Here is a 9740-nt window from a genome sequence, read left to right as displayed (position 1 = left end):
AAAGCAAGAAACTGTCCCAGATTAGAGGAGACTAAAGAGATAAAACAACTAAATGCAATACATGATACTGGATTAAACCCTGGTCCAGGTAAAGGACATTAGGGGGACAATTGGAAAAATGCAAATAAGACCTATAAATTAGTTAATAGTATTATATCAATGTTAATGTCTTAGTTTTGATCACTTTACTGTGATTATGTGAGACGTTACTATCTGCAGATGAAGAAGGATACGTTGGAATTCTTTGTACTATTTTTGCAACCTTTTGTAAGTATAAAATTATTACAAAATGAAAATTAAGAAATAAAAAATATATTTAAAAGATCATATATTAAAATTTCAGGAATACCAGGAATACCACCAGAAAATAAAAACAAAGAAAATACAGACAACGAAAGCAATCCAACAGAAAACAGGAAGCAGGGTGGGTGGGGGGTGGGAAGAAGCAAAGAAAAAGCTTGTTAAATACAAAACACAAAATGAAAGAGCAGAAATAAAACCAAATATATCAGTAATCACAACAAATTCCTTATAAAAGACAGAGACACCTAGATGAATTTTTGAACACAGCAATATTCTGTTCTGTTTGTTTGTTGAGAGAGAGTCTCACTCTGTCACCCAGACTGGAATGCAATGGCGAAATCTCGGCTCACTGCAACCTCCACCTCCCAGGTTCCAGCCATTCTCCTGCCTCAGCCTCCCGAGTAGCTGGGATTACAGGCAGCTGCTGCCATGCCTGGCTAATTTCTTTTTTGTATTTTTAGTAGAGACCGGGTTTCACCCTGTTAGCCAGGCTGGTCTCGAACTGCACATTTAAAGCAAGGTTGAATATGAAGGAATTGATAAGTAAAATTTGAACAAAAGTCATTAAAATATATACGTGATATACATATATATCATATAAAGGAATATATTTCAAAATAATTAACACTAGCTTTTATGACTAACAAACCTCTGAAATTCCAGCGGGTTAATATAAAAAGATTCATTTCTCACTTACATAAAGTCAGTATAAGTTAGGAGGCCTGCTTACATATTTTAGCTATGTCATTTGAAATGTAAGGCCTCACAGATCACCATGGCAGGGGAGGAGAGAAATGAATGAGGCACTGCAGAGCCACACTTTTCCTCACAACCCATTCTCCACAACAGGTCACATGGCCCAACCTGAGAGCAAGAATGTAGAGTACTAACTCTCTCTACCACAAAGGGGGAACACCATGATGACAAAAGGGAAAAACCACCCAGGACGTATACCAATCACGAATTGTGTGTGCCCAACAGTATCTGCTTAGGTAAAACGAAAAATGACAGAATTACATTAAGTTGACAAATCAACACGGCTAGCAGAAATTTTTTCACACATTTATCAGTAAGCAATTGTATTAGTCCGTTCCCACATTGCTATAAAAAAAAACACCTGAGACTGGGTAATGTATCAAGAAAAGAAGTTTAATTGGCTCACAGTTCTACAGGCTGTACAGGAAGTATAGCGGCCTCTGCTTCTGGAGAGACCTCAGGAAGCTTCCAATCATGGTGGAAGGCAAAGGGGGAGTGAGGCATCTCCCATGGTGGGAGAACGAGCAAGAGAGAGAAGGGAAGTGCTACACACTTTTAAACAACCAGCTCTCATGAGAACTTACTATCATGAGGACAGTACAAAGTGGTGGTTGACGCTAAACCATTCATAAGAAACCACCCCTATGATCCAATCACGTTCCACCAGGCCCCACCTCCAACAGTGGAGATTACAATTTGACACGAGATTTAGGCAGGGACACAGATCCAAACCATATCAGCAATCAAGCAGACAAAACAATTAGCAAAGGCATAGATTTGAACAGCACGAATATCGATCTTGATCTAACAATGACACATAGAATCCAAGTGGAAAATACATACTCTTTTCACACACACATAAGTTGAGTACCTACTAGGTCATAAAGGTTGTTTTAGAAATTGCATAGACTCTATGTTAAGAAGAACTCATAAATCAATAACAAAATAATTAAAATAAAATTGAATAAAAAATCATAAATTTGGAAAGCAAAAATCACACGTCTAGGTAACCAATGAGTTTGTTTGTTTGTCTGTTTGCTTGTTTGAGACATTCTTGCTCTGTCACCCAGGCTGGAGTGCAGTGGCATAATCTCAGCTCACTGCAACCTCCACCTCCCGGGTTCAAGCGATTCTCCTGTCTCAGCCTCCAGAGTAGCTGGGATTACAAGTGTGTGCTGCTAAGCCCGGCTAATTTTTATATTTTTAGTAGAGATGGGGGTTTCACTGTGTTGTCCAGGCTGGTCTCGAACTCCTGACCTCCAGTGATCCACCAGCCTTGGCCTCCCTAAGTGCTGGGATTAAACGCATGAGCCACCACACCCGGCCACCAACGAGTTAAAGAAAAAAAAATCACAATGGAGGTTATAAAATATTTGGAACTGAACGACGATGAAAGCACTATATATCAAATTTATGGGAGTCAATGAAGACAAGAATTATAGAGAAATTTATAGTCTTAAATCCATGTGTTAAATATTGAAAATAAATGAGTTAAGTATTCAAGAAGTAAGAAAAAGAAAAACAGATTAAATTAAAAGAAAATAGAAAAGAATAAATAAGAGTAAAAGCAATGGGAAAAAACTATCAATGATCTGCAAAATTAAAAGCTGGTAGTTGCATTACTAATAGAACAGGAAAATCTCAAGCAAGGATGCCCAATTAGAAAGAAAAAGGGATGAACTACACATATATAAAAGAATATTACAAAAAAACTGAATTCTTATACATTCAAAAACTTAGATAACATGAAAAATTATATACAAGTATATAGATAAAAACAGAAATAGGTGTGTATACACAAACATACATAGATATGCGTATACATGCAAAATTTACCCAAGAAAACATAAGAACATCTGAATAAACCAATCACCATTAAGTAAACTGAATTGCTAGTCAATAGTTGGTTTTCCATATAGAGAGATAAAATTGAATACCCAGCTCATACTGTACACAAAAATAAACTCCAGGCAAATTAAATGCCTATAAGTAAAAAAAATCCCAAACTTTTATAATTATCATAATATAATGTAAAAGAATATGTTTAGGAATTTAGAGTGAAGACTAATATCTTAAGCCCTCAAAAAAGCAAAAATCATAAAGAAACAAATTGATAAACTTGACTACATAGAGATTAAAATTTCTAAATTACAATACACAGCAAAACACACAAGCAACAAACTGGAAGAAGATAGTTTGCTAGTGATATGGATTTGAATGCAGGATACAATTCCTATAATCATTAGAAAAAGACAAACATACCATTGGAAAAATTAGTCAAAATATATGAATGAGCAATGCACAGAGGAAACATAATGTCCCTAACAATTGGTCAAATGCAAATTTTAAACTATAAGGTATCATCAGGTAAGCTAAATAATACCAAATGTGGAAGAGATTATGAGGAAACATTTGCTCTCATACAGTGCTGGTAGGAACATAAATTGATACAATCACTTTGAAGAGGAATTTAGTAATTAAAAATGTAGCTATCTTTTAGTTCAACAATTTCATTCCTAGTCAGATATCTTCCAATCTCATCACATTATCATCCTCCTGAAAAAGAAAATCAAACGAAATCCAAATGGCTTTACAAGTTATTTTATCAAACCCTAAAAAGAAAGGAAAACCCAGAGAATCTCATCCTATATTAACCAGTTTCAAGAAATTGGGGAAAAATGAAAAATTATCCTGTTCATTTTATATGGTAACTTTGTTATAAAAGATAAGATAACTTTGATACCAAAACCAGAAATTCTCACATGTCCTTACAAGAAGAATAGTACAAAAATGCTCACTGCAATATTATTAGAAATAGCCAATATTTACAAAATGGAAATTTCCATTAGTAAGGAAATGGATACATTATAGAATGTTCTCATTATGGACTACTATGCAGCAGTTAAAATGAATGAACTACTACTCAGCCATAAAAAGGAACGAATTAATGGCATTTACAGCAACACAGATGGAATTGGAGACTATTATTCCAAGTGAAGTAACTCAGGAATGGAAAATCAAACATAGTATGTTCTCACTTATAAGTAGGAGCTAAGCTATGAGGATGCAAAGGCATAAGAATGACACAATGGACTCTGAGGACTCAGAGGGAAAGGGTGGGAAGGGGGTGAGGAATAAAAGACTACAACTTGGGTTCAGTGTATACCGCTTGGGTGATGGGTGCACCAAACTCTCACAAATCACCACTAAAGAACTTACTCATGTAAGCAAATACCACCTATTTCCCAAAAACCTATGGAAGCAAAAATTTTTTTAAAAAGTTAAATGAACTAGAGCCATCTGTATCAATGTAGACTGCAAAAACACAAAAATGACAAAAATAAGTTAAGAACACTAAAGTTGGTATATTTGTGTAAAACAATAGGTTGCTACATGTTCTATAAATGCACACACACACACACACACACACACATACACACACACCACACCACACCAAATACACTTTAGTGGAGAGGAAAGGAGGAGAATGAAATCAGGGAGGGGTACAATAAGCTTCAACCTGGCTGGAGAAAAAAGTGAAAGATTAGAACAAAACCAAGTTTTCTCTGACTCTTTCTGCCCAGGCCAGTGCCCCTAGTCAGGGCCTTCCCCAGGATACCAGTGCAGGAACAGCATTTTCTTTCACCAAATTTGAATCATTTGCACATATTGCATCATCGGTAAATCAGCCAGCATCCCATAGGGCACTTTGACGCAGCCAAAATATTTTAAGTTTCCCATCCTTCTCCCTTTCTAAAGACCAAAAGACTACAGCTGGCTGCCCTGGCTTCTGGCAGCCATGAGAATTCTTTTATTATTGCCTGGGACCCCGGCAAACAAACATCTCTAGTCTTCTCTTTCCTTTTCATGCTCTGCATTCATCTTCCGAGACCTGACCACATACAAAAGTTAGTGTGCCCTGCTTCTCCTTGGAAGGCCCTGTGCCTTGGTGGAAAATTCCTTCTGGACACTACAGCATAGAATTCAGAGTGCAGTCTCTAGAGTCCTACTCTGTCTGTCTCTGTGGGCAAGGCGCCTCACTTCTATGCGCCTCACTTTCAGCCTCCATGAAATGGAAATAAAAATAGGACCTCCTGGGAAATGTTTTGGGGAGCTTAAGTAATAAGAGCTCACCTTTGGTGCATGCTTACTCTGTGTCAGTTACCAAGCTAAATGCTCCACCTGTCTTCTCTAGCTCTCTCAACAATGCAGTGAGGTAGACATTTTTGTCTCTCCTTTCAACAGATGGAGAAATGAAAATATTCTGTTTAAAGTCACACAGTCAGAAAGCAGCTTTGGTTTTGGGTCTTTGACCATTATGCTACATTGCCTCCCTGTATAAGGGAGACAAGAAGAACCTCATGCAGTATTTCACAGAGTGCTTGGGATACAGAAAACACTCTACAAGGGTTAGATATTGTACTTGAGAGCCATAGTCAGGCTATGCAGCATATCAACACAAAGCTTTACAGAAATTTCCAGGTCCCGTCCACCAAGTGGGTCACTGATCATGACTCACTCCTGTGAATAAACCTGTGAGAGAGATCTGCTTATGAAAGGAAGTGTAAGACAGGTAAGAGAGCTGTCTATTTTCATCACTATGGCTCGGCCCCCGCAAACCCATTCCATGAACTTTCTGGCAGTAAGGATCATAGCCTAGCAATGAGCATCTGCCTTAACTTGCTTGTTGCATAGTCTTTAGTCGTCTCAGCGTCAAAATATTGCAAGCTCTTCAAAGGTAACGACTTCTTGTGTGTCACCTCCTCCCTGCCCACCTCAGCCTCTCTGTTTTCACTGATGATGTGCTTGTTTTGTCTTAAATCAATAAATGGTTAGATTATTTAGAGATTAGTTGTTTCAAATTAAAAGACTGAGAATCTATGGAATAAGTCAAATTTTTGAAGTAAGGAGTCAGCTGGGATGCTGCTTTGGTGTCTGTGGAAACTGAAGAATAAATTAATAGGAAATTCCTCCCTAAACTAACTGATCAATAAAGAGAGAACACTTACATCAATTTCAGTATGCTCACATAAAGGAATATTGTACAATCAATAAAAATTATAGTTATAAATAAGAGGGTTTTTTGTTTGTTTGTTTTGAGACAGGGTCTTGCTCTGTCACTCAGACTGGAACACAGTGGCTCAATCTCAGCTCACTGAAACCTCTGCCTCTTGGGTTCAAATGATTTTCATGCCTCAGCCTCCGGAGTAGTTGGAATTACAGGCACACATTACCATACTCTGCTAATTTTCATATTTTTAGTAGAGACAGGGTTTCTCCATGTTGCTGAGGCTGGTCTGCAACTCCTGGCCTCAAGTGATCCACCTGCCTTGGCCTCCCAAAGTGTTGGGATTACAGGAGTGAACCACCCGCACCCAGTCAAGAGCTTTGAATAACAGATGCTAAAGCAAACTAAATATGGTCTAAGAAGGACTCTGTACTTCTATATTTGAGCCCTTGTGGATGAAGAGTAACTTAGCTTAATAGTCTGACAAAACTGAAAACCTAGCTTAATAGTATGCACCTGTAGCAATGTCTGAGTGTTGGCCAGTCCCAACGGCCATACTTCAACCACTCAAAGACTACTGAATGTTCAAACTGTTCAAATAAGGCAAACACCGAGCTGTAACCAATCTCACTCTTTCTGTACCTCATTTCTAATTTCTGTATGTCACTTTATTTTGTGTATAAATTTGTTTTGACCATGAAGCACCCCTGGAGTCTCTGTTTAATCTGGTGTGATTCTGGGGGCTGCCCGATTCACAAATCGTTCATTCCTCAATGAAACTCTTTCAAATTTAATTCAGCTGAAATTTTTCTTTTATCATAGAGAAGAATGTTTATGATATAATGTTAAGTGGAAAAGTAGGATACATAATTACACATAAAATGCAATCTCAGCTGTACAGAACATAAGCACAGAAGAATGGAAGGAAGTATGGCAAATTCATAGTATTTGTCTGAATGGTGAGATTTTGAATGATTTGTACTTTTTCTTTTTTTTTTTTCTTTTGAGACGGAGTCTTGCTCTGTCGCCCAGGCTGGAGTGCAGTGGCCGGATCTCAGCTCACTGTAAGCTCCGCCTCCCGGGTTTACGCCATTCTCCTGCCTCAGCCTCCCGAGTAGCTGGGACTACAGGCACCCGCCACCTCGCCCGGCTAATTTTTTGTATTTTTTTTTAGTAGAGACGGGGTTTCACTGTGTTAGCCAGGATGGTCTCGATCTCCTGACCTCGTGATCCACCCGTCTCGGCCTCCCAAAGTGCTGGGATTACAGGCTTGAGCCACCGCGCCCGGCCTGTACTTTTTCTTTAGACTTTTCTGTGCTTCTAAAATTTTACAATAAGCATTTACTTATTGTATTAACTGAAAATGTTAACTTTCCAAATGGTTCCTTCATAGAATGCAGCTTCCTAGGCACACTGGCACCTCCTCTTCTCCCTCCACCAAAGACAGAGAAAGAATGGAGTCTGAAAGCTTGATCTGGGCTTTCACTCTCCCAGTCACTGGTTAGAGGAGCATGGTTGAGCTCTTGTAAGCCTCAGTTTCTCCTTCAGATAAATAGGAATATAGGAATAACAGCTCCTCCTTACCCAGATATTGTAAGGACCGCCTGTGATGGAACAGAAGTGGAAGCACTTTGTAAATTCAAGTACCACCTAAACCTTAGCTGGTTATATTTGCTCTGCTGTGATAGCACAGTTTTTTACTATTGTACCCCCGCCCCCAACACACACACACACACACGCACATACACACACACACACTGACTCATACAGGCCTTTCCACCTCAGCATGCTTTTGTGGGAGAGAACACTTACCATGGCTGCCTTTTATCTCCTCCTATCCCAGGCCACACTCTGCTAGTCTCGCCTCTCCAGTGGCCTGCTGCTGAGGGGCCCAGAGCCACACCTGCTTATCTTAGGTGGTAGCGGGTGCGGGTGGTTATTGTTGGAACAGAAGAAGGGTGACATCATCCTGGGTGCTGCCCATGAAGTGACCACAGGGCAGGGGCAGCCAAAGGTAAGTGCAGAAAGAAAAGCAAACACAGGAAAGGAAGCACCAGAGTCGAGAGCAGGGAGGGTGACATTTCAGGAACTGCAGCTTCTATAGCTCTAGGCTCCCCATAGGGACCTGCCAGTTCTGGACAGGGAAAGCTTTGTTGCCCATCTGGTTGACTTCTCAAGACTAGCCCTGTTGGTCAGAACTCAACGCACCATCCAGAGCAACACCTTAGTGAACTGTAGCTTTTTATAAACCTTATATATTGGAAAATATTTGGACATATATTTTCTCTCTTGATCCTCACAACACTGCTATGAGAAGTATATCTTCTCCATCCTAGATCCTGGATAGTTTAAATGCATTATTCAAGGTTACACATTCTACTACCAATAATTCATTTGGATCGTAGCTAATCTAACTATGCCTGGTGCTAATTCTTCTAGTCTCCAGGTGACAAATGTCTTGCTATGTAAAGACCCAGCTCTGTTTTTTCTTTTAATAAATTGTAGGAATTATACATAATACTTGGAGTTGGCCAGAAATGCTGAGGTGAGTGGATCACTTGAGGTCAGGAGTTCAAGACCAACCTGGGGAAACCCCATCTGTACTAAAAAACAAACAAACAAACAAACAAAAAAATTAGCTGCGTATCATGGCAGGAGCTTGAGGCAGGGGAAGCACTTGAACCCAGGAGGCAGAGGTTGCACTGAGCTGAGATAGCATCATTGCATTCCAGCCTGGGCAACACAGTGAGACTTAAAAAAAAAAAAAAACGGAGTTATTCATTCATTTCCATAGTTATTAAGAGCCCATAGTGCATCAAACACTGTTCTTTGCAATAGAGGGTTGGCAGAATAAGGATGAATTATACAGGACTGGTATCTCACTATCTTTCTCTTTCTTTACAGCAAAAATACATCTGTCAACCCTCTCTCCTCTCTACCCCTTCATTATCTCTCTCCTGGACTGTTTCAGCAGGCTGATAAGTGGTCCATGAGCCTGCAGCCCTGCCCTGTGCTTGTCTATCTTTTTTATAACCATTCAGGGCCATCCCTAACCCTCTGGGTTAGCCCTCCACTTGTTCAATATGGCTGCTGGATAAAAAACAAGATCTTAAGACGGGCTGCAGGGGTCCCTCTGGGTCTGTGTCCTCCGTCAGCCCCCATGTCTTTTCCATTCTCCCTGCACTTTAATACTGCCCTTCTGGTAGGTAACCACTCCCAGGCCTCCAACACAGCTGCCTTTGCCCATTCCCAGCATTTGCGTACACAACTTTCTCTGCCTGGCGTACTCCTTTCTTAGTCTTGCCTAGCAAATCTCTATTTAGCCTTTACAACAAAGCTCAGATGGTCCCTTCTTCGAGAATACATTTCTGATAGTCTTCCCTGACTCACAGAAGTCCCCATCTCCTCATGTGGAGTTAACTCCTTGTCACGTTGCACTATAAACCTTTTATTATTATTATTATTATTATTTTATTATTATTCTCTAGTCAGAGTCTCACTGTGTCACCCAGGCTGGAGTGCAATGGTGCGATCTCAGCTCACTGCAACTTCTGCCTCCCGGGTTCAAGCAATTCCCCAGCTTCAGCCTCCCGAGTAGCTGAGACTACAGGCACCCGCTACCACGCCCAGCTAACTTTTTATATTTTTAGTAGAGATGGGGTTTCACCATGTT

Source organism: Colobus angolensis, unplaced genomic scaffold, assembly GCF_000951035.1.
Source record: "Colobus angolensis palliatus isolate OR3802 unplaced genomic scaffold, Cang.pa_1.0 Scaffold19, whole genome shotgun sequence".
NCBI lineage: Eukaryota > Metazoa > Chordata > Mammalia > Primates > Cercopithecidae > Colobus > Colobus angolensis.
This window is presented reverse-complemented; position numbering follows the sequence as displayed.